Source organism: Aegilops tauschii, chromosome 5 (assembly GCF_002575655.3).
Source record: "Aegilops tauschii subsp. strangulata cultivar AL8/78 chromosome 5, Aet v6.0, whole genome shotgun sequence".
Lineage (NCBI taxonomy): Eukaryota > Viridiplantae > Streptophyta > Magnoliopsida > Poales > Poaceae > Aegilops > Aegilops tauschii.
The window spans coordinates 129,618,424-129,643,264 of record NC_053039.3 but is presented as its reverse complement, the minus strand read 5'-3'; the positions used below and the strand labels follow the sequence as shown (position 1 = coordinate 129,643,264).

General features: G+C 49.4%; 2 long non-coding RNA genes across 2 annotated transcripts; both read right to left on the bottom strand.

The window, feature by feature from the left end:
- Window positions 1-17,007: 17,007 nt before the first annotated feature.
- On the bottom strand, window positions 17,008-21,490 carry LOC109757861 (uncharacterized). Its single transcript, XR_002231641.4, has 3 exons — window positions 21,132-21,490; window positions 20,959-21,053; window positions 17,008-20,840 (listed from the first exon to the last, which is right to left on the bottom strand). It is a non-coding gene; the product is annotated as an uncharacterized lncRNA (long non-coding RNA).
- A 1,845-nt stretch (window positions 21,491-23,335) lies between these two features.
- Window positions 23,336-24,359, bottom strand: LOC123493983 (uncharacterized). Its single transcript, XR_006663765.1, has 2 exons — window positions 24,165-24,359; window positions 23,336-23,596 (listed from the first exon to the last, which is right to left on the bottom strand). It is a non-coding gene; the product is annotated as an uncharacterized lncRNA (long non-coding RNA).
- Window positions 24,360-24,841: the final 482 nt, after the last annotated feature.

Here is a 24,841-nt window from a genome sequence, read left to right as displayed (position 1 = left end):
TGTGCCAATTTTTGACCATATTTGTAAGTAACATAATATTTATGCATGTCATAAAAAGTGGCACAAAAAAAGGGGGCCAATAAACCAGGACGCAAGCAGCATGATCAATTTTTGCCAGGGCTACTGTTGGTGGCCTTTGTATTTAAATATGGACAGAGTGGAGTAGTACTATCTTTATCTTAGCCTCGTAGGGCTCTCCCAGCGCCTAGGCTCGCCTCCTCGCCTCGCCCACCGGATCCGCCATGGATAATCCCTTAGATCCCAGGATCTCGCGGGCTGCCCTCTCGCTGCGGCCCACAGCACTGCCGCCTTTGAGCGAAACCCACATGTATTTTAGAGGAGATCCATTGTTCTGGAATCACAGATCGGTGGCGCCGGAGGACATGCCAGGGCTGCGTTTCAGGTGGTGGGCAGCAAGGGCAAATCGGATCGAGGAAGCGTCGCATCGATTGGAGAGAAGTTCCAAGGAGTTGCGCCTGGCGCAGCACAAGGCGGAGGCGCAAGTCGATCTCAGGGGGGAGATGCTGAGGGATGTCAGCATCTGGCAGTGTCGCGTTGATTTCAAGCTAGGGCTAATGGCAGAGATCATATTCACGGAGTCGACTGTGGAGGAAAGAACATGCATGCCTGCGCAATGGCATGAGCAGCCGGTGCAACTGTTCAAATGGGCGGTAGGAGAAGCCAAATCCCGGGACCAGTTGCGGCGGCGGTGTTGGGCATCATCGTAGGCGAGGTGAGCTACCCTCCTTCCCCGCCAGTGATGCAGTGACCTAGTCGGTTGCTACTGCAGTGAACTTGCAATGCCATGTCGGTTTGCAACCTTGACAGTCACTCCATCTATATGTATTGTATTCCTGTGAAAATACTTGGTCATTTGGAAAAGGATGGTAATTGATTTATCACTAGTTTTAGAATGCTTGGTTGTGACAATCAACCAAAGCCACAACCAGAAGTCTCCATCACGTAATACTTTACGGTCGGTCGCACCAACAGACTGTCGGTCGGACCCGCGTCTCACCAAAGGGACACACATCGGCCTGGTCTGACATGTATGACCAGTTACATCACTGACTTGTGCGACCGCATTTGAGCAGTGTAGTACTCCCTCTATCTCAGTTTACAAGTCTTGCACGTGTACCTAGCTTGTTAATTTGACCAACTTAATAAGAGGCATACATTACGAAAATATATCATTACAAACTTCAAATATTCTTTTTTTAATGATATATTTTTTATGTTAAACAATTTATTTTATATAAGTTTCATTGACGACCTAGATACACGTGCAAGCCTTGTAAACTAAGATGGAGGGAGTACTCGAAATTTATGTTCCACTAAACTCATCGGGAGCCGTTTCGGGCCTCGAAACCAAAACCATCAATTAATCTTTACCTTGTTCCCATCACATTCCAAAGTACTAGTGCTACAATTAAGTGCAAGTTTGCTCACACCTACTAGTACGTACCAAACCTGAACGTGTTCCCACTATGCAGGTTTTAGTACTAGTGCTAGTACTTAGCTTATAAAAAGGGGAACTACCTAACCGAAAATTACTCTACCTTCCTCCTCATAAGTCATTCTTCTTCGTTCGTCCTTGCCATGGCCGGTATGCAGAGCTCTAGGTCGAGAACTACTCGTATCAAGGGAGTGGCAACCAAGGCTGCGGAAAAAAAGAGGGCTCGCCGCCACGCAGAGACCTCGAAAGATCTCTCACGGGTAGGCGATGGCTCCCAGGAGCGCCCTAGCCGCGGAGGCGAACATGCCGAGCTGGCGGCGCTGGAGTCGTTATCCCTCGACGGCATGCTCGATCAGCTCAATAAGCACCTCAATAAGCAGAAGGAGTTCATCCACGGCTTGGTGGAGCTGCTGAAGGAGAGCCTCGACGACATGCCCGCTGAGCTCAATGAGCAGGGGGAGTTGACCGCCGGCTTGGTGATGCTGCTGAAGAAGAGCATTGCCTCGGAGAAGAAGGCGACCGGCGAAATCCTGCAACTTCAGGAGGACAAGGCGAAGCTCTGCCATGAGCTCGACCTGCTGAAGGAGGATTACGCCGGCTGGAAGAAGCTACATGAGAATAGTAGTACCTCGATGAAGATGATGCAGGCCCTCGTCATGGAACAGAAGGAGGAGTTGGAGAAGCTCCGCATCAAGCACCCGGCTGCTGTCAAGGTACGTAATGCGGTCATGGAACAGATGATGAAGGCTCGCGTTGAGAAATCTCGTGTCATGGACAGAATGAAGAAGATGGCAGAGGAGACGCGCAAGAAGATGGAGGTCGTGGAGGCGATGAAGAAGCAGTTATGACTCCAGCAACCCTTCATGTAGTAGAGAGCAGCGCCCCAGACTTGTGTGTGCGTCTTCCTTCTTTTTTGGGGTGATAATCTTCCTTCTTCTTTTGCTCCTGTGTTTCTTCTTTTGCTTCGGGTGTTTCGCCGCACGTGTCATGTTCTCTGCGAGGCATGAATAGAACAATGAGATGACTAGCAAATTAGATCATCTTTTATCGCCATATGGCACTGGGCTGCCGTGTTTCGTGCTCCTCCGTCGTACTACTCCAGTGGAAAACTTGAGTATATCGCACGGTTCTTTGCTCCTCCTTAGGTCGTCGGCACATTTATACAAGCAGTTAAATCACAAGGCCCCGCCTTCCAGCAGTAATGAGCCGTCAAATCACAAAGGCCCTCGCCTCTCTTGAAACCGACCAAGCTAGACTGCCCCGCCCTCTAGCCTTTAAAAAAAGGGAGATTTACATTTTTCCCCCTAACTTTGTCCCGACCTCATCTTTACCCCTAAATAAAAACAGTGCTCAACTTTACCCCTCTTCCGTTAAGTGCGCTTATAGAAATACCCTTCCGTACATTTTCCGTCCAGTCAAAAGGCCTTTGACCGTTAAGTGCGCGTGTAGAAAAATCTAACAGTCAAAGGCCTTTGACTGGACGGAAAATGTACGGAAGGGCATTTCTATAAGCGCACCTAACGGAAGAGGGGCAAAGTTGAGCACTGTTTTTATTTAGGGGTAAAGATGAGGTCGGGACAAAGTTAGGGGGAAAATGGAATTGGCCCTTTAAAAATATATACTTTTGTACAGTAGTAGTATCGACGGATTGCGCCATGGAGCAAAACTAACAAGATGAAATTAAAGAAAAAAGGTGGTACATATAGAGAGCGCTCGTCGCCAAAGTATGCATATAGTATTATTAAAAAAGTTAGTCCGTGCTTAAATGGGGTGCTAACTTATATTAAAGAAATTAGCATACCTATTTAATTCTTGGGTTCTTATTATTTATGCCACTAGTTGTGTACCACTACTCAGTTTTGCTACTAGAAGTTACAACTACTCAAAAATGTCATTGATCCATGAGGTGCCTGCTTAAAAATGCAATTAGATATCTCAAAAATGCCATCGTTAAGTTAGATGTTTGCTCAAAAATGCCATTAGACAATGTTATTTTCACGTCAAACCCGTTGACCATGTTATACGACAAAAATAAGTCGATTCTCACAATGATAAGTGTGGCCCCGCTTGTCAGGACTAACCAATCGAATAATTTTACAGGAAAATAAGAACGTTGTTGGGATCAGGTAGGCCCCACACTTTATTTACTGTAGTGAGATAGAGGGAGAGTTGGCATGTTGGCCCATCGGTATTTATGTCATTATAAAATGGCCAAATAGATTTGAGTCACAATAAGGGTGTCCAGCACAACACACCCCTCAAATAAAACTAAGCACCCTGAAATTCTTTGACAACTAAACTGCTGGCTATATGATGTTGGCCATATATATTGTACGTATATAATGTGAAGAAACGAGTGGTAGTACTATACCAACTAAAAGATGAACTATAAGAAATACTAGTATGTACGTACTAAAGAGTTAAAGTAACGAGAAGGAACCTAACATAGTTCTGCTGGGGGCTCAGCACAACACACCCCTCAAATAAAACTAAGCACACCTGAAATTAAACTAAGCAACTAATCTGGTAGACACTGCATTAGAACCACCATGAGCAACGACACTGCCACCTTACTCGGACTCCTCGTCCACGTGCTCGACTTCGTCCTTGTCCCTCTTCCTCTTGGGCGATACTTCTTTGCTTGAACCGCACACTTGGCTCTTGGTCTTCATCCAACCCTTGTAGATATTGAAACAAAGGTAGCCATCCATTGCAGCGTAGTGGATGTGGTATATATCTAGTACATTCCACTCCCATGCATGATGAAACTTGAACGGAGGTTTCTTCAGTGTACCGTACGAAGGATGAACCATGGCTCCCGCCAGGGTCAGCATTGAAGGCTGATCACGGGAGGGCACCAGCCCTTTCTTCTGGAGGTCGAAGGGGTTGCCTACAACGAGGCCTATCCGATGCAGGACATCCGTGTCGTTCCTAAAGTCTACAGTAACGAATTTGACTCGGCCGTCCTTGAGGAAGTTCTTAAAATCCTAGCACTCAACGTCGGCATGGCATATGTGGTAGACCAAGCATAAGTCATGCACGCAAACCTGGATCACAGCGGGCTTCTTCTTCTCTGCCTCCTTTAGATTCTTCTCGCTTTGTAGGACTGTGGTGTACTCAACATCTAGCCCAGCGACCCACTCATCCTTTGAGTTTTCGAACATGTGTCTGAAGCGAGCAAGGCATCCTTTCACTGTCACGGAACAACAGATGTAGATGACGTCGAACTCATCGCCGGTGATGGTTCTAACCTTGTACTCACAACCGATCATGGAGATTTGGGAAGCCATGGATTTGGGAGGAGGGTTAGGATTAGTGGAACTGCCATAATGTGAAAGGACGGGATGACTAGGAGCGAACTGCCGTAATGTTAAAGGACGTCCGGGGACGAGTAGGAGCGAACTGCCAGCGGTTTTTAGAAAAATGCTGAGTGGGGCGTGCGAACGGTAGGGTAGTGGCTTGCCTAGTGGATAAATGGGTTCATGCACAGTACTATGGGGGCCCAATTAGATGTCATGTCTACTCGACGCCCAATTAAATGGCTTTTGATGTCATGTCAAGCGTCGGGAAAATTACAGGTGATACGAAGCTTTCCATTCTCCCATGATACGGGTTTCCGAGAGCCCTTGGATCTGAGATCGAACGGTTGCATGGCGTGATTCTAGACCTATGGGTGAATATCCTATCCTGGAGGGTTATTCTGCAAATTTTCAGCAACTTAGCATGCGGTCGTTCAATCTCAGATCCAAGGGCTGCCAGCAGCCCGTATCATGGTCGCGCCTACCATGACCGTCGCCTCTCTCGCGCGGTCGCGCCCTTGGAGATTTAACATGGTACGTTAGGCTATCTGATGTTGGCATGTCATACATAGTCATCACTTAGGCTGGCCATAGTGGGAGTAACATAAGTAGTATCATGCACTTGGGACTCGCAAACATGCTTATGTGGCAGGCAATTAAAGAAGACAGAGATGGTTATAGTAACATAGGTAGATACCGTAACATAATAAAAGTTATGCTACTATGTGTCATGCATGGCAATAAATGAGACTACCTATGATACTAATTTATGATACTATACACTATGGATGTAGTATCATACACTAGTATCATATGCATGATACTAGTATATGATACTCCCCACTATGACCAGCCTTAGTCACTCATACAACAAGGTTAGCTATAAGGTTGGCTATAACAGTATTTTTTTTACTTCTCTCTATCTCTTTCTTCGTAGTATATATTGCATTTGCCAAGGAGTGACCTCTTCCAATGAAATGGTAGTCTCAAGTCATTAAAAGCATGCACACCCCACATCTCTTATTGGTTGATATGTCAAGAAACAAGAAACCATGTATGCACCGCGCCTAAGTGTTTTGGGATTATTTGGTTTTCGTAAGATGACTTGCACACCTAGACGGAGGGAGTAATTAACTTGCCACATCAGACTTTATGCCTATGTGGCAGGCTTAGCACCTGTACGAGCAAGTACAATAGTGGGCTATAAGCCCGCTTACATGGCATTTTTGCATATGTGGAGGAAAGAGGCAACTTAAAAGTAGAGGAGTGGGCTCTCATGCAAGAGCCAGCCTCTACATCGTGGAGCATTGGGAGAGGCACCTGTATACCATGGAGGTGGTCAGGAATCGAGAGACTCACGCCGGTCGTAGCGCCGCAGTTAAAATGATAAAGTGGCAAGTCAAATCACGAGGCCCCACCTGTCCAGCAGTAACTCGCTGTCAAATCACACAGCCCTACGTTTGCAGCAGCCTACTCCCTCATCTTCTCGTGTCTCTATCGAACTGACTGAGGGAGTCCTGGATTAGGGGGTCCTCGGACAGCCGGACTATATACTTTGGCCGGACTGTTGGACCATGAAGATACAAGATTGAAGACTTCGTCCCGTGTCCGGATGGGACTCTCCTTTGCGTGGAAGGCAAGTTTGGCAATTCGGATATGTAGATCTCCTCCCTTGTAACCGACTCTGTGTAACCCTAGCCCCTTCCGGTGTCTATATAAACCGGAGGGTTTAGTCCGTAGGATAACAACAATCATAATCATAGGCTAGCTTCTAGGGTTTAGCCTCTACGATCTCATGGTGGATCAACTCTTGTAATACTCATATCATCAAGATCAATCAAGCAGGAAGTAGGGTATTACCTCCATCGAGAGGGCCCGAACCTGGGTAAACATTGTGTCCCCCGCCTCCTGTTACCATCCGCCTTAGACGCACAGTTCGGGACCCCCTACCCGAGATCCGCCGGTTTTGACACCGACATTGGTGCTTTCATTGAGAGTTCCACTGTGCCGTCGCGATAAAGGCTTGATGGCTCCTTCGATCATCGGCAACGATGTGATCCAGGGTGAGGTTTTTCTCCCCGGACAAATCTTCGTATTCGGCGGCTTCGTACTGCGGGCCAACTCGCTTGGCCATCTAGAGCAGATCGAGAGCTACGCCCCTGGCCGTCAGGTCAGGTTTGGAAACTTAAACTATACCGCCGACGTCAGCGGAGACTTGATATTTGACGGATTCGAGCCCATGTCAGGTGCACCACACAGTCACGACGAGCATGACTTAGCTCTGCCGTCGGACGGTGTTCGGGAGATCACACCTGTGGCTACTCCGGCCCTCAATCTAGAGCAGATCGCGCCGTCCGAGGATGGGTGGATGGACCCCGCCACGGAGGCCGCACACTCAGCGGCGATAGAGCCGAATACTGACTTCACCTCCTACGAGACATGTGTTGCCGGACCCTTGGATTCGTCCCCGGCCACGGGCTCCGAACCGCCTGCGTCCGTGCCTATCGAATCTGATTGGGCGCCGATCATGGAGTTTTCCTCTGCGGATATCTTTCAGCATTCGCCCCTAGGCGACGTGCTGAATTCATTAAGGTCTCTCTCCTTGTCAGGAGGCCCTTGGCCGAACTATGTCCGGCTCGAGTGGGAAGCGGACGACGAAGAAATTCGTTCCCCACCCACCACCCACTTAATAGCCACTGTCGACGACTTAACCGACATGCTCGATTTCGGCTCCAAAGACATCGACGGTATGGACGACGATGCAGGAGAAGAACAGGAACCACCACCCACAGGGCGCTGGACTGCCACCTCATCATATGATATATACATGGTGGACACCCCCAAAGAAAGCGATGGCAATAAGGCATCAGAGGATAATCCCCTCGAGAAGCAATCTAAGCACCAGCGTCATCGGCGCCGCTCTAAGCCCCGCCATAGCAAAAGCAGCGATACCGGCACAAGAGACAATAACACTGCAGATAGTGCTGAAGACAAAGACAATCCCCTCCAGCCAGGCTTCGAGCAGGAGGATGGGCAAGCTAGCCCTAAGAAACAGGCGACGCCTCGGCGACGAAGAATTTATCGTGCCTGAGGATCCCGTTGAGCAGGAGCGCTTCAAGCGCCGGCTTATAGCCACAACAAAAAGCATGAAGAAAAAGCAGCAGCAGCTTCATGCTGATCAAGATCTGCTAGCGGATAGATGGACCGAGGTCCTGGCAGCCGAGGAATACGAACTCGAACGCCCAACCAAAAGTTTCCCAAAGTGCAAGTTGCTACCCCAACTCGAAGAGGAAGCATTAAAGCCTACACTACCAGCGTATGATGCGGCTGACCGGCCGCCCCGTGGCCGAGACAAAGCGGCATATTAGCCCGAATTCCGGCCCTCACCCTGTCGCCAGCCAAACAAAAACACCAAGGCCCGGGGAAACACGCAGGACCTGCGAGACGTATTGGAAAACAAATCAGGACATAAAAGATCGGTCTGTGGATCACGGGGGCACGCCTCAACGCGTGACGACGACCGTCACGCCGGATATACTAAAAGCAAATCCGGCCGGGCCGAATACAGCAGACAAGACTCGTATGAACTGTGTCGTGATATAGCCCGGCACAGAGGCGCCGCACACCCCCTATGCTTCACTGATGAAGTAATGGATCATGGATTCCCAGAAGGGTTTAAACCCATGAACATTGAATCATATGATGGCACTACAGACCCCGCGGTATGGATAGAGGATTTCTTCCTCCACATTCACATGGCCCGTAGGGATGATCTACACGCCATCAAGTATCTCTCGCTAACTCAAAGGGCCGGCTCGGCATTGGCCGAATAGCTTGCCGGCAAACTCCATCGAAAGTTGGGAGAACCTGGCAGACGCATTCCTGGACAACTTCCAGGGCACTTATGTGCGACCACCGGATGCTGACGATTTAAGTCACATAACACAACAGACCGGAGAGTCAGCCAGGAAATTCTGGACTCGGTTCCTAACTAAAAAGAACCAAATTGTCGACTATCCGGATGCCGAAGCCCTAGCGGCCTTTAAACATAACATCCGTGACGAGTGGCTCGCCCGACATCTCGGCCAAGAGAAGCCAAAATCCATTGCAGCCCTCACGACACTCATGACCTGCTTTTGCGCGGGCGAAGATAGTTGGTTGGCCCGTAGCAACAACACAACAAGCAACACTGGCACATCAGAGGCCAGAGATAGCAACGGCAAACCCCGACGCAACAAACACAAGCGCCACAAAAATGGTGAAAACGCCGAAGATATGGCAGTCAATGCCGGATTTAGTGGCTCTAAGTCCGGTCAGCGGAATGGGCCACTCAAAAATGACAATTCGGGTCCGTCCAGTCTGGACCGCATAGTCGACCGCCCATGCCAAATTCATGGCACCCCAGGAACACCAGCCAATCATACCAACAGAGAATGTTCGGTCTTCAAACAAGCCGGCAGGTCAGGCGCCAAAAACAAAGATAAGGGGTCTCAAAGCGATGATGGCGACGAGGAGCCCAGATCACCGAATACAGGAGGGCAAAAGAAATTTCCCCCGCAAATCCAAACGGTGAACGTGGTAAACGGCACCCACACTCCCAACCCGGACCGGATGCGCACCCCTATGGATGTCGACTTAACGGAACCCGTCATCCCACAATATAAACTAGGGCCGATCACCTTCAACCGCACGGATCGTCCGGTTAACACCAATCAGGGCAATCCAGCCGCACTAGTCCTTGACCCAATAATTGACGGGTTCCACCTCACACGAGTCCTTATGGACGGAGGCAGCAGTCTAAACCTGCTTTACCAGGACACAGTGCGCAAGATGGGCATCGATCATTCGGTGATCAAGCCCACTAAAGCCACCTTCAGAGGTATTATACCAGGTGTGGAGGCCAGCTGTACAGGCTCCATCGCCCTTCAGGTAGTCTTCGGATCACCAGACAATTACCGTGCCGAAGAGTTAATCTTCGACATCGTCCCCTTCCGCAGTGATTATCGGGAACTGCTCGGACAAACCGCGTTCACTCGATTAAACGCCGTGCCACATTACGCCTACCGTAAGCTCAAGGTGCTCGGTCCGCGCGGCGTCATCACGGTTAATGGCAAGGCCGAACTTTCCCTCGGCACCAAGGAGTATACCGCTGCTTTAACAGCAGAAGCAACGAGTGGCACCTTCCAATCGAACATCGAGTCGACGGCCAGGCTCCCGGACACCGCCAAAGTACTCCGAACTACTTCGCGGCAGGATAGCCCAGCTCGTCCAGAGCTCAATTAAACACTCCAGCGAAGGCCAGGACAGGCCGCATACCGCGGCTCAACCGCTCTCCGGCACACAAACATTTCTTACATTCCTTTTGCAGGTTCACCCTTGCGCCGACCAGGACTGGCGATTTGGAAGCAGCTCGAACGCGCAAGGGAATCCTTAGATATTCCCCGCAATGACCATCCGACTATACTTCGGATCGGCACACAGCTTCTTCCCCTTGGTCTCAGCAGGTTCCACGGTCATATCTCTTTTTTATCACATTACCGGTACTCACACGCATCGACGTACCATTCAAATACAACATGTGGATTTATATGACGCTTATCTGCTGTTATTTCTTATTGAAATTCTTTTGTCAAGTGGCATCCGTACGCCGCGATATGCCTTAAATATGCCAGGGGCTTCGTTTGACCCATAATACGGCAATAAAGTCCGAACACCTTCATGGAAGTTCGACACCCCGAACTTATAGCATTATATGCATCAGCTTCGAATCATGTCTTGGGTCAAATGTTGGGTTTGCCCGACTCCCATGTTTTGCTGCCTTATGTTCCGCTATATCGGCTAAGGCGGCACAGGGAGAACTACTGCGATTGTGTCCCGGTTCTTCCGGATGAGCACCTCAGTAGAGAAAGCCGAAAACTGACTGTCATGATACGGCGAGAGATGGTCAGCTGTTGGAGAGGTTGTAAAATCTTTAAGGATTTCTCCCGCATAATTCCATAACCAATGCAGCGTGCGATGGATCGGTTTTTCTTCCGATCAGGTGCTTATAGAGCCCCTCGTGCGGTCTTCCGAACACCAGGGGCTGCGCCTACCTTCCTTTTCTAAAGCTCCTATGGCTAAGTGAGAGTGATAAAGCCCTATAGTCCGATTGCCTGGTTCGTTGTGCTGAACACCTCCTTCGAAGGACCCAAAACTAGGATAAAGAGTGATCAGGTTTATCCCGAACACCCCTGTACTTCCTACGTGGGGGCAGAAGTCGACGACTGGCCAACTCTCAGGATTAATATATAAAACGGCCGCGCAGGAGCATAAACTTTCATATAACAGGCAATAAATAATAGAAATGACCTTGTTCAACATTACAAAGGACAAGATGATTGTATTCATGGAAATATAACATCCTTGGTGCATTGCTCCGCCGCAAGGCAGGATCCTTTCAGGACACTTTCATAATATAATTCAGGCTTGCGGTGCTCCATCCCCTCTAGCGGTCCCTCGGTCATCAGCTTTTCAGCATCCATCTTCCCCCAGTGCACCTTTGCGCGGGCAAAGGCCATTCGCGCACCCTCTATACAGACCGACCGCTTGATGACGTCAAGTCGAGGGCAGGTACTTACAAGCCGCTTCACGAGCCCGAAGTGGCTGCTTGGAATCGGCTCGGCGGGCCATAGCCAGATAATCAAATCCTTCATGGCTAGTTCGGCCGCCCTATACAGGTCGATGAACTGTTTCAGTTGATCGCCAAAAGGCACCGGATAATTCGGTGCCAGATACTGCGACCAAAAGAGCTTATCCGCAGTTTCCCTTTCCTCGGCTCGGTAGAATTGGGCGGCATCCGATATGCTGCGGGGCAGCTCTGCAAATACCCCTGGAGAAATCCGAATTCAAAATTAGAACATGATTTTCTCCTCAAATACTTGCTTTACATGGAAAAAGCCTTACCCGCCGCAATCTTCCTCGCCTCTTGGATCTCCTGCAGTGTGCTTTGGGTTTCCCCCCGGGCATCGCGCACGGCCTGATGAGCCCTGGTGAGTTCGGATTCTTTCTCCGTTAAACTCTGCTCCAAGGTCTCACATTTCTTCACGGCCTCTTGAAGCTCCTGCTCAGCTTCAATAACCCTGGCCTCGTGCTTCTCACGAAGAGCCTGCTCTGCGGCTGCCTTTTTCTTGGCCTCGACCACAGCCTTCCTAAGAGCCTCGACTTCGGTCATCGTCCCTAGCGCAAATCATGAAACATATTTTATCATACTGGAAATCCGTTCGCAATGAACGCGAACAGGGCTTGTGCATACCTTGTTTATCTTCTAACTGCTTTTCAACTGGCCAGGTTCTTCTTTGGCCCGCTCCAGACTTTGATTCAGTCCGGAGACCTCCGCAGTATGAGAGGTAGCAGTCGCTACAGACGCCTGCTTATAAAAGAAGAGAGATAGATGTCATCGACAGAGTCTTCCTGCGAACATAAATTTGATCCTCTGTCCGGTTCTTTCTTTCACCGAACAGTGTATCAGGGGCTACTATCCATACTATGACACTCTTCGAAACCTCATAGAACATACCTCAAAGCCTCTTATAAGGCTCATACAGGCTTCATTCAGTCCACTCTCAGAAGACTGAATCTTCTCAATCACCGCACCCATAAGGGCACGGTGTTCATCGACGATGGAGGCTCTCTTCAGCGCCGCCAACAAAGCGTCCGGCACCTCTAGTTGGACAGCGGTTGCCGGTGGAACAGGCACATTCCCTCCAGCCGAGGGAGGCCGCCTGCTTGATTCTGGAGCCGTATTGGTCTCCGGAATTGCGTCCGGCCAGGGGCCGAATTCAAGATGGCCCCCGCCGTCGACTCCTACGGGAATCTTCTCCCCCATGTCTCCGGCCCCTAAAGTTTGACCTCCAGGCGCCGCCTTCATGATCTTTTCCCCCTCCTTGGCTTGGGTCCTTCTGGGACGAAACCTCGGTGTTATTCACATATTTGGGGGAAGGGGCCTTCGGGGGCATCCCGCTCTCCATAGCATCCGAGCTCAGCAAATCCTCTGGCGAGGATTGTTCGGTGCGGGACCTCGCCGGACTACAAAAAGTATGGCTCAGGATAAATAATATGCCATGATGAATCTGGACGCATAATCGTGTTCGGATACTCACGAGTTCACCAGGGGCTGGGCCCTGGGATCCCACTCCGGGCCACTGTCGGCGGCGGCAGTGGACTCCTCCGGAAGAGGAGTTTTTCCCCTTTTAGGCGACTCGGCCTCCAAGTGTATGGAGGCCGTCCTCTTCTCTCTTCCCCCCGCTGGGGATTCATCTTCCTCCTCCTCCTCGTCCTCTTCGGAGGAAGAACGGGCATTGCAGCCTTCGGATATTGTGTCCGAAGTGCCGCGGCGATGATGGCCGCCCCGGGTCTTTTTGGCCTCCTTCTCGGCCTTCTTCTTCGGCACCTTGTAAGGCGCCGGGACCAGCATCTTCGTCAGAAGTCGGCCGGCTGGTTCTTCGGGCAATGGGGCCGGACAGTGGATCTGCTCCGCCTTCTTCGTCCAGCCCTAGGAGAGTTGTGGAAAACACATTAATCATTTCCCTTGGGTTATGCGGATAAAACGTATGATGACTTACCGAGCTTGCAGGGCGGGACAGTTGGTACCCGCGGTCCTCAGCTGAGTCCGGCCATGATTTGCCGGACTTGAAAAGCACCTTCCAGATGTCTTTGTGCGAGGAGCCAAAGAGCTCTCGCAGGGTCTGGTGCTTGGCCGAATCGAATTCCCATAGATTGCAAGTCCGGTGTTGACAAGGAAGGATCCGGCGAACTAACATCACCTGGACTACATTGACAAGTTCGATGTTCTTGTCTTCCATATCTTTAACGCATGTCTGGAGCACCGACAGTTCATCGTACGAAGACCAGTTCAGGCCCTTCTTGGGCCAGGACGTAAGCCGCAGAGGGGCTCCGGATCAGAACTCAGGAGCAGCGGCCCATTCCGTGCCGCGCGGCTCAGTGATGTAAAACCACTGTTGTTGCCACTCTTTGACGAAATCATTAAAAGTACCTGTTGGCCATGTGACGCTGGGCATCTTGCTCACCATAGCGCCCCCGCACTCGGCGTGCTCGCCGCTCACTACCTTGGGCTTCACATTAAAGATCTTCAACCATAAGCCAAAGTGTGGAGAGATGCGGAGAAAAGCTTCGCACACGACGATGAATGTCGAGATGTTGAGGAAGGAATTGGGGGATAGATCATGAAAATCGATCCCGTAATAATACATGATGCCGCGAACGAACGGGTGGAGGGGAAACCCTAGCCCGCGGACAAAATGAGGGAGGAACACAACCCTCTCGTGGGGTTCCGGAGTAGGGACGATCTGTCCCGCCATCGGGAGACGGTGGCTGATTTTCTTGGCCAGGTACCCGGCCTCCCAAAGCTTTTTGATATCCTTCTCCTGGACGGTAGAGGCCATCCACTTGCCTCCTGCTCCGGATTCGGACATTTTTGGAAGGCCTTTGTGGGCGGAGAAGACGAACGCTCGGGCGCTGGAGCTCGAGCGAAGGGGGATGGATCGGGAAGAAGAAGGCGTGGGTGAAAAAGAGGAGTCCTTGTCCCTTTATAAGGGCGGTAGAAACTGTGTGCCTCCCCACTTGCCTGTTAAACTCGCGTATTCCCCAAGCACCATGATTGATGGCGCGGTTGGGTTACCCACACCCGTATCGATGAGAATCCCGTGATAAGGGGACACGATCTCTGCTTCGACAAGACGTGCCAGGAAAACCGCCTCGCAATATTTGCAGTAGCTGGTTGAGAAAAACGGTTCGAATAATAACCGGGCCATGGCGTGATGTCATGCTATGAAAGTTGTCAGCAGATTAGATTTATGGAATATTATACTCTCTACGGTGGTATGTGGAATTTGTTTTGCAGAGCCGGACACGATCCTTGTGTTCAAAATCTTCTATGGAGTATTCGGAGGAGGAACCCGCCTTGCAATGCCGAAGACAATCTGTGCGTCGGACTCATCGTCATTGAAGCCTGGTTCAGGGGCTACTGAGGGAGTCCTGGATTAGGGGGTCCTCGGACAGCCGGACTATATACTTTGGCCGGACTGTTGGACCATGAAGATACAAGATTGAAGACTTCGTCCCGTGTCCGGATGGGACTCTCCTTTGCGTGGAAGGCAAGCTTGGCAATTCGGATATGTAGATCTCCTCCGTTGTAACTGACTCTGTGTAACCCTATCCCCTTCCGGTGTCTATATAAACCGGAGGGTTTAGTCCGTAGGACAACAACAATCATAATCATAGGCTAGCTTCTAGGGTTTAGCCTCTACGATCTCGTGGTGGATCAACTCTTGTAATACTCATATCATCAAGATCAATCAAGTAGGAAGTAGGGTATTACCTCCATCAAGAGGGCCCGAACCTGGGTAAACATTGTGTCCCCCGCCTCCTGTTACCATCCGCCTTAGACGCACAGTTCAGGACCCCCTACCCGAGATCCGCCGGTTTTGACACCGACACCGACTAGGCAGAACTGCCCCGCCTACCGTGCGGGAAAAGCCCTGCCCTCGACTTTTAAATAGTACAGTATACTAATATTGGATCCATGGATTGCGCCAGGGAGCAAAGCCTCAAGAAAACGGCGGTACACATGTACAAAGTATACAGCACGCCCGTCGCGTTCGCGTGGCACCCCAGACGGTCGGTCGGTCTGGCACGCCGCTCTCCGAATGGAATGTGCGTCATATTGCGTTTGCACACACATGTGGGACCGCAATCAAGAACCGACCATAGGCACACTCCCTGTCCCCGCAAGTAGGGTGAGTTAATAGAAGAGAGAGACGAGCGATAGTACTAGAGAAGTGTTGTACAGACGTTGGTGCCTGGACGATCCCTACATGACACGGAAGATCAGTTTGTCCATGCATGTGACCAGACTCCAGCAGACACGCCTGAATTGGCTATCGTCTACATATCGTGCATGATGTGTTGTACAGGGCTGTAGTTCTGATGAGAAATCTAAAAAAAGGTTTCTTGTCATCTCGCAATATTAGGTGTCATGTGCTTCGGATCACTGCAAGGGTTAAATAGCGACAACTGAGTTCCTCCAAGGCGCTGGTCATTGGGGGCACATGCACGAAGACTACTCGGCTGCCATCTAGGTCAAGCTGGCTATGTTAATTAGGACATCTATCGACGGACCCCTTTTCTACGAGTTTATCTTTAATTTGAGCTTTGATCCTCGTTTAGTTTGTCCGTCGGGATTCATCTTGTCTCCTTTGGGCAGTGAGGTTATGGTTTCTTGCCATGTGGCATTTTTGTGTTATATATTATAATCCGGTGCTTCGGATCAAAATGACGACAATTGCGCCTCCGGGGCACGTGCATGAAGACTTCTCGACAATCATTGACGAGGTCAAGCCGGCTCCGGTAGACAAAAGAAAACTAGTACTCCATGCTACCTCTTGAGCATGCGTTGGTTTTCCCTTGAAGAGGAAAGGGTGATGCAGCAAAGTAGCATAAGTATTTCCCTAAGTTTTTGAGAACCAAGGTATCAATCCAGTAGGAGACTACACGCAAATCGCCTAGTACCTGCACAAACAATCAAGAACCTTGCAACCAACACGATAAAGGGGTTGTCAATCCCTTCACGGCAACCTGCAAAAGTGAGATCTGATAAAGATAATAAGATATTTTTTTTGGTATTTTTGTTGTATAGATTGAAAAGTAAAGATTGCAAAATAAACGGCGACAGAAATAGCTAGTTGACAGGAAACTAATATGATGTAGAATAGACCCGGGGGCCATAGGTTTCACTAGTGGCTTCTCTCAAGATAGCAAATATTACGGTGGGTGAACAAATTGTTGCCGAGCAATTGATAGAAAAGTGCATAGTTATGATGATATCTAAGGCAATGATCATGAATATAGGCATCACGTCCGTGTCAAGTAGACCGAAACGATTCTGCATCTACTACTATTACTCCACACATCGACCGCTATCCAGCATGCATCTAGAGTATTAAGTTCATGAGAACAGAGTAACCCATTAGGCAAGATGACATGATGTAGAGGGATAAACTCAAGCAATATGATATAAACCCCATATTTTTATCCTCGATGGCAACAATACAATACGTGTCGTTTCCCTTTGTCACTGGGATCGAGCACCGCAAGATTGAACCCAAAGCTAAGCACTTCTCCGATTGCAAGAAAGATCAATCTAGTAGGCCAAACTAAACCGATAATTCGAAGAGACTTGCAAAGATATTAAATCATGCATATAAGAATTCAGAGAAGAATCAAATATTGTTCATAGATAATCTTGATCATAAACCCACAATTCATTGAATCTCGACAAACACACCGCAAAAAGAATTACATCGAATAGATCTCCAAGAAGATCGAGGAAAACTTTGTATTGAGATCCAAAGAGAGAGAATAAGCCATCTAGCTAATAACTATGGACCCGAAGGTATGTGGTAAACTACTCACACATCATCGGAGAGGCTATGGTGTTGATGTAGAAGCCCTCCATGATCGAATCCCCCTCCGGCAGATCGCCGAAAAGGCCCCAAGATGGGATCTCACGTGTACAGAATGTTGCGGCGGTGGAAAAGTGGTTTCGTGGCTCCCCTGGATGTTTTCAGGGTATAAGAGTATATATAGGCAAAAGAAGTAGGTCAGTGGATCTACGAGGGGCCAACGAGGGTGGGGGGCGTGCCTACCCCCCTGGGCGTGCCCTCCTGCCTCGTGGCTGCCTCGTTGCTTCCTTGACTTCCACTCCAAGTCTCCTAGATTGCGTTTGTTCAAAAAAAGATCCTCATGAAGGTTTCGTTCCGTTTGGATTCAGTTTGATATTCCTTTTCTGCGGAACACTGAAATAGGCAAAAAAACAACAATTTGGACTGGGCCTTCGGTTAATAGGTTAGTCCCAAAAATAATATAAAAGAGCATAATAAAGCCCATTAAACATCCAAAACAAATAATATAATAGCATGGAACAATCAAAAATTATAGAGACGTTGGAGACGTATCACTCCACTATATAGGCAGGAGCCTCCGCGCTTGGTTGCTAGTGTTGCTCTCTTCACACTGTCTCGTCCTCTCCAGATCTAAATACGACAATGGTGGCCACACACTCTCTCTCTCTCTCTGCTCACCGCTGGTCACAGATCCAGCCGGATCCTCTCCGCCGGGGAAGGTGAGAAGGTGCAACGTTCACGCGGTCATCCTCGGCGACGGCTCTTACCCACTGCCGGCGCGTCCCGATCAGTGTGCCTTGCCGTTCTCTCCCAAGCACCGCTGGCTAGGAAGGGCCTCCGACCCCTTCTTCCTCGCTGTCGTAGTGTGGGCAGATCCAGCCTCCCGCCACCCACCTAGCGACATCCCGGCGACCCTCAGGTATAACTTCCTTCAAAACCGGCCTTGCTCTACTTCCCGAGCTCCTGACGTCGTTGCATTTGTATCTTTTACTATTTCCGAGGCCCCTTGTAGATAGGATTGATCGGCTGTTCGAAAGCCACTTAAATTTTGACTGTTAAGAGGTAAAAGTAGTTCATGCACTCGAATCTAGTACTACTTGGTTCAAACAAGGAAGAAGGGGGGTGGGGGTGGGGGAATATCTGTTACCTGAATCTAGGACTTGGTCGAAAGAGGAAATAATGGGGACGAAAAGTAGCAGAGACTGGCTATCCAACTGATCTCTTGGTCTAATAGGGAAATAAAGGGAAACGCAGTACAAACTCAATATAAACCCGATCTATTGGTTGAAAAAGGAAAGAAAGTGGGGACTGGGAGACAAGTCAACAAAGTAAGTCCAGCACTAGATCTGCTAGCCTCACACAGTATAAGGTGGCTATACCGAACAAAAATGGGACCAACCCAGATATCCTGTTTTGATGTTTGTTGCCCCGAGCCACTCTTATGTAATGCCACTGGTAAAATGTAGCAATCGCACTGTTAAAAGTAAGGACACGTTAACCCAATGTTGTTTTCAATGTAATGCCTTCAGTAATATGAATCAATGGCACTTTTTTGATGTCCTGCTAAATTTCCCACTAAGATAAGTTGCTTCTTTTCATTAGAAATGCAACTGTCCTGGTCCGCCTACTCCCCCGTGCCCAAATACCGACTCAGTAGCAGCTGTTAATGTAATGTTGCTGGTAAAATGAAGCAATGGCACCATTAAAGTAATGTCGTATTTAACGGTTGTCATAGTTAATTCTAATGCCCACACTAATATCTAGCAATGTTGCTACTTTAGAAATTGCTACTGTCCTTGTAGGATTGCCATTCAGATAAGGAACATGCTTGTTTTTATTTGATGTATGTTTCATCACTTGTTTGTCACCCTCCTTTCCACCTTTTTTGTGCAAACAGAGACATACATTTCACGCTTGATCTTAGTTGAACTGCACAAATGATATCCAAATTATAGTTGAACATTCCAGAAGCTTCACAACCAACCTTGATGTTGCTAAATTTTATTGCAACTAATGAAGAAGAAGCTCTGTGGGTTTCGTTTTCTGATGGAAATGGAACCGGGGCTGAAGCCCTTTTCTTAAAAAATGAAGAAGAAGCTGCTAGCTCATGGGACATTGCTTCATTTTAGGTGAACTGCACCAAAAGGTCCCATTAATTGAATCATCCATGTTGGTGACTGGTGTCATCCCTTCTACGATGGCATTGACTGCAGATATGGTTCCCATCACGAGGTATGTGGATTTTCGGTCTGACCATTTACCAAAGATCCTGCATGTTGAGTCTGCTCTTGTGCTACTGTTTTGGCACTGCCATGATAAAGCAGTAATGTTATTATTTTGCACCCTAATCTAGTGGCACTATTAATTTGAGGCAATGTTTTGGCACGGCTAGTGCCACAGATTTTTTTTATATAGCGAAAGAGGGGGTTTCCTCCGATTTCATTAAAGAAACCCTACCATAGAGAACCATTATCCGACAACATCTCAGTGTAAAACGGGCAGTTATGCAACTACTACTAGACCGGACTGAGTACTAGCAGGAGACAAGTTCGCCACATAAGCTAGGCAGGTAGGGGGACGCAGCACCAGCTCGACCAAGTTTGGATTACAACCCAAATGCTACCACAAAAACATCAGGGGGGAGATAGAGCTAGCTTCAGCATCCCAGTCTAAGCACCCCCGGCCTCCATCCTTGCGACGCACGGTACACCTCGTTTGCCACCTGCTCGACCCTAATGCCACTGGTAAAATAAAGTAATAATACAGGAAATCCTATTATGAGCCCGAGCTGAGATGGTCTCGTTATCCTTCCTGTCCAAGCGCTTCCAAATTCGCATTGCACTAGGTATACGGCAGTGTATTTGAAGTAATATATGCATTGATATTCCAGGGCGTGGCCCACCTACCGACCAGCATTAATGTAACGTCTCCGCTACCCGTTTGCCGGCTTGGACGCTTCTTAACGATACAGGCCGTTACCCTACCATTCTGAACCTACGAACGCCGTCTTCATCGGCCCATTTACTCCCACCTGTTCTTGCCTGCACACATTGGCAAACTCTGGAACTGTCAAGTGCGGTGTACAACAAATAATTCCTCTGCACCCAAATCAAATTCAGTAACTCTCAGTTCTGCAGCATGAAAAATAGTTTCACTTCACAATTGTTTTCCCTGTAGACATCGCAAAAGCAGACCAAAATGCGATAGCACAAACAATCTTTTAGTAATCTACAGAAAGAACTGTGCACCTCATCACCTCTCAGACTGCCCACACACAGAGATCATGAAAACAAACCACATAGCATTCCCTTGGAGAGTACATGCATAGGAGCTCAACGGTGCAACAACAGCAGATCAATACAACACCAAAACAATACATGTGACATGGATCATCGTCAGTTACGACTCTAAAAACTGTATCTCGAATTACATAACGAACAGTTCAGATCCGCACTCACAACTTTCCCTTCGCTGCAGTCCAAATCACATTCAGCTTCCTCTGCATGTACATTCTGATGTGTCAGTGCGAGAATGGATTCCTATACATTTGATCCTTATGATAATGGGCCAGGTGTGCTGGCAGTAGGCTTCCTTTGTCCACCTCTTCACTATATGTTTGACTAGAATCTGATTCACACGGATAAAATCGATGGCTTACATTTCAGGAAACAATATCTTTTGTGGTTCAGTCCATGACATCATCCTAGTGCCAATGTGCTATGGGGTGGATTCATAGTGATATTACCTTCAAAACATGGCAGCACAACAGCCCCATATGTGCAAACTGCCCACACTTGCAATCAAACTCCTCGACCTTGTGTTCTCAACTCCGTACTTACCCTGCAAGAATAGGACAGTTCATTGATAAAACTGAACAAAGTTTCAAACCATACGGGGACACATTTTCATGGTACTCACCAAGCATCCGCAGACGATATCCTGCATGCAATACGTCCTCTCCACACTCAATCTGCTCTTCCTTTTTTTTGAGGGGCTCAATCTGCTCTTCCAATACCTTATGCCATCAGTCATAGCCCCCGCGTCATCTCGACTGAGGCGACACGGGCGGAAACCTAGCCGCGCCGCCGGGCCGTCTTCCCGCCCCCCTTACTCCCCTCGCCGTCGCAGGAGGAGGCCGCCAGGCTAAGCCCTGGCGGCGGACGGCGGCAGCGGGGGCGATTTCCTCTCGTCAGGCCGCGGGAGCTCTGGGTGGGGAGGCTCGATCCCCTTTTGCGTCGCGCGATGGATCCGGTTGGGGGCTTCAGCTGCGTCGCCGGCGGGCCCTTGGGCCTCCTCCTCCGGCGGGACGACTCCCGGGCAGCGGCTCTCGCGGGTGGCAGCCGCGGCAGCCCCGTCGATGGGCGCCTAGTCTTCGGCCCGGCGGCTCCTTTCCGACACGCCGGGGCGGGTGCGCCCCCCCCCCCCCGCCCCCCGCCGCTTGCCTTGCCTGGTCAGGCCGGTGGCGGGCTGGCCTCTGGTGGCTCCGGTTGCGCAGCAGTAGTGGGGTGCTAGATCGGCTGGATCTGGTCTGTCGGTGTCTTCTTGTCCGGCGGGGAGGTGAGGTGCTTGGTGGCTCTCCGGTGCTGCTGGCATGGTAGCTCTGCGAGAGGTGGGTGGGTCAGCAGAGGTGCAGTGCATGAGGGTGCTGGCGGTGTTGGATAAGCTCCGGGCGAAAGCTTGCCCGGTCTTGCCGGCCGGCGGCATTGGCGTCTGTGGGCGTCGTTTAACCTTCTTGGAGGCGTCGTTCTGGAGTGCCACACCCTCTTACATCCTCGGATCTTGCTCTTCGGGTGAAAGCCTAAGGCCCGGTTGGGTCGGGCGACGGCATTGACATCGTCGCTTCCCTCTTTGGGGCGTCGCCTTGAAGAGTTTCGGATCCCGTTTGCGCGCTTCATGGACAGGACGCTCGCGCAATTGCGGTCGGCTGGTGCCCGTCCGGCAATGCGGATGTTTGTGCGGCTTCCTATTTGTGGCAACGATGGCGACTTCGGGTAGGTTTGCTGATGGTTCTTGGTAGTCGGTCTCTTCCAGCGTGTTCGAGGAGTCGTCGTGCCTCGCTTTGTCTTCCTGAAGTCGAAGCTGCTGAGGAGAGGCTCTTGCGGTGACGATGACATGAGACGGGTGGTCGGCTCAGGCGCTGGCTCGGCGCAAGCCCAACGCTTTTCTCCTACAATGCTCGTCGACAGAGTCGGAGCTGCCTGGTCGCCGGTGCGTGTGGCTGACTATTTGGCATCGGCCGGCGCAAGCCTCGACGCTTGTTTGCGGTGAGGGCTTCTTCGGTGGTCGTCGATGGAGGAGTCAAAGTCGCCCTCGCGGAGGCATGATGACGATGACGTCGGGCTGCAGCCTCGACGACGCTTTTCTCCTCGACGGCGTGTGTGCGTTCTTGTGTGGGTTGCCAGGTCGCCCTGTGTGCCTTGTTTCTGTGGGCCAGTTGTGACGGTTTTCGCCCGGTTTTCCGTTTATTAACCGGGCAATTCTCTTCAAGCTTTTTTAATGAATCGGGCCCTAAGGGACCGTGTTTCAAAAAAAACTTATGCCAAAATCTTTCTCCCATGAATATATGTTGTAAAAATTGTACGCCTCTCCGGGGGGGCGAAACTTGTACCTACTGTGGTACAATCACGTTCTCTGTAGGGTTCTATGCAAAACCCCTCATGGCTTTTAGGCAGTCACGCGTGACGGGCACGGTGTCCTGCAAGGCGCTGCTGCACCTACGATTGTTCAGAAACAAAAGGCAGTCACGTGCAACGGGCATGGTGTCTTTACCCTGCAAGCCAACTGTGTTTTTTTCGGGGGAAGGAATAGCTTATATTACTTGACCAACAACAGCAAGTTCATGCTGTATACAATTGTTCAGAGACGCCGGCACCTAGTAGAACCGCGCACACTCCGGCAAGGAGCTAGAAGCATGTTTGGCAGTTAAATGCGCAGCTAAATTTAACTCAGGCCTTACAAAGCTGAACTGGAAATTAGAAAAAGAACCACTGAGCTCTTGGATTTCAAGGAGAATAGGTAGAACAGAAGCACGATTCTTCTTGTGGCTTTTCCATATCTCAATCAAACCCTCACAATCTGTTTTCAGGTGAACATTTGTTTAATAATCTCTAATGGATTTAAACTTTTTACTGTCGACTATACTAAAAAAATCATCATTTGATAGAATAAAAACATGACTCAACCGAATAGCATTTTCATAATGTACATGAACAATACTTCTGGAACATTCGAGACTTTCATGGGGATATAAAGCTACTTTTGGTCATCCATCAAGCGGAGCCGAAAGAGAACAGAGATGGCTTCAAAAGTTCAAATCCTTGATAGAAGGTGCTCCAAGATTCTTCCTGAACTTGTTGTGGCTATCATTGGGACGCCCTCTCCACCTTCAGTAAATAAAAAATATGCATATATATGCAGAGTAAGAAGATGGATTTTGTTCATCGATCTTACCTATAAAGCAATCAACATACAAAGCAAAGGAAAATATAGCATGATTTTTTCTAATCGCAGGGAGCAATCAGCCTACCAACACAGGCACATATCTATGTATTTTCAAAATGCATACACCAAACATACTGCAAACACCAGTACATAATTTAGTAATTTCCTTACTATAGAGATCAACCAGCCTGAAAACACAGGCTCTCGTATAGTAAAAATTATCTAAATACAGGGAGCAAACAGTCTGCAACCACCAGTACATAAATCAGAAATCTTTTCACTACAGAGAGTAATCAGCCTGCATTTGTACTTTCAGAGACTACAGGCGCCTGAATTTTGTGAATGCAGAGAACAAATCAGCGTGCAAACACAGGCACATACAGCAGGAAATTTATTAATGCAGACAGCAACCCGCAATTGCTCTAACTGCATGATATATTCAGTCATTTCTACTTCCATTTTCTAAGTCACATAATATCAGATGGAAGGCAAAGTTTCTAGTTCACCAACCTTTTGTTCCACCCCAGTGCTTGGGGATTCATCTTCCCCGTCGACAGGTCCGACCTTGGTGGCGAGCTCTCCCTTCTGTTCGTCGCCGCCTCCTTCGCCAAGAAGATTTGTGCTTCGCCGCTGTCCACCGCTGTTGCGCTGCCTCCCGCTCCGCTTGCGGTGCCACTTGCAGATCCGCCACGGCAGAGACATTGATGTTGAGTAAATAGGAAATTTCTCGATTAAATTAATCCATGAGTAAATCACTAGCATGGCATTGACACATATGATCGCATACTGATATTCAGTCAAAGTAGCACATACTACGCTAATTGCAGAAAGATCTACGTATAACGCTAGCATGGCTAAAACAGAAAACAGTAGGAGCGGGATAAACGAGTTATACCCTCCAGTAGGCCATGCAGAGGCCGCGGCTTTGGTGGCAGCAGCGGCGTCCTCGGCGGCCTTCTTGTCAGCTTCAGCTTTCTCGGTGGCGGCATGTTCGGCGTCGGTGGACATGGTGATGATGAAGGCGACGCGGACGTAGAGGAAGTAGACGATCGGAAGTGATCAGTCGCGTAATCGCTGCCCAAAAACCTATTCGCCCCTCACCCCGTACAGGAACCAGAAGGGCGTGGTTTCGGAGACCTGCTCTCCCGTCGACCGTGTACGCGGCGGACGGGATGGAGTCACCGGCG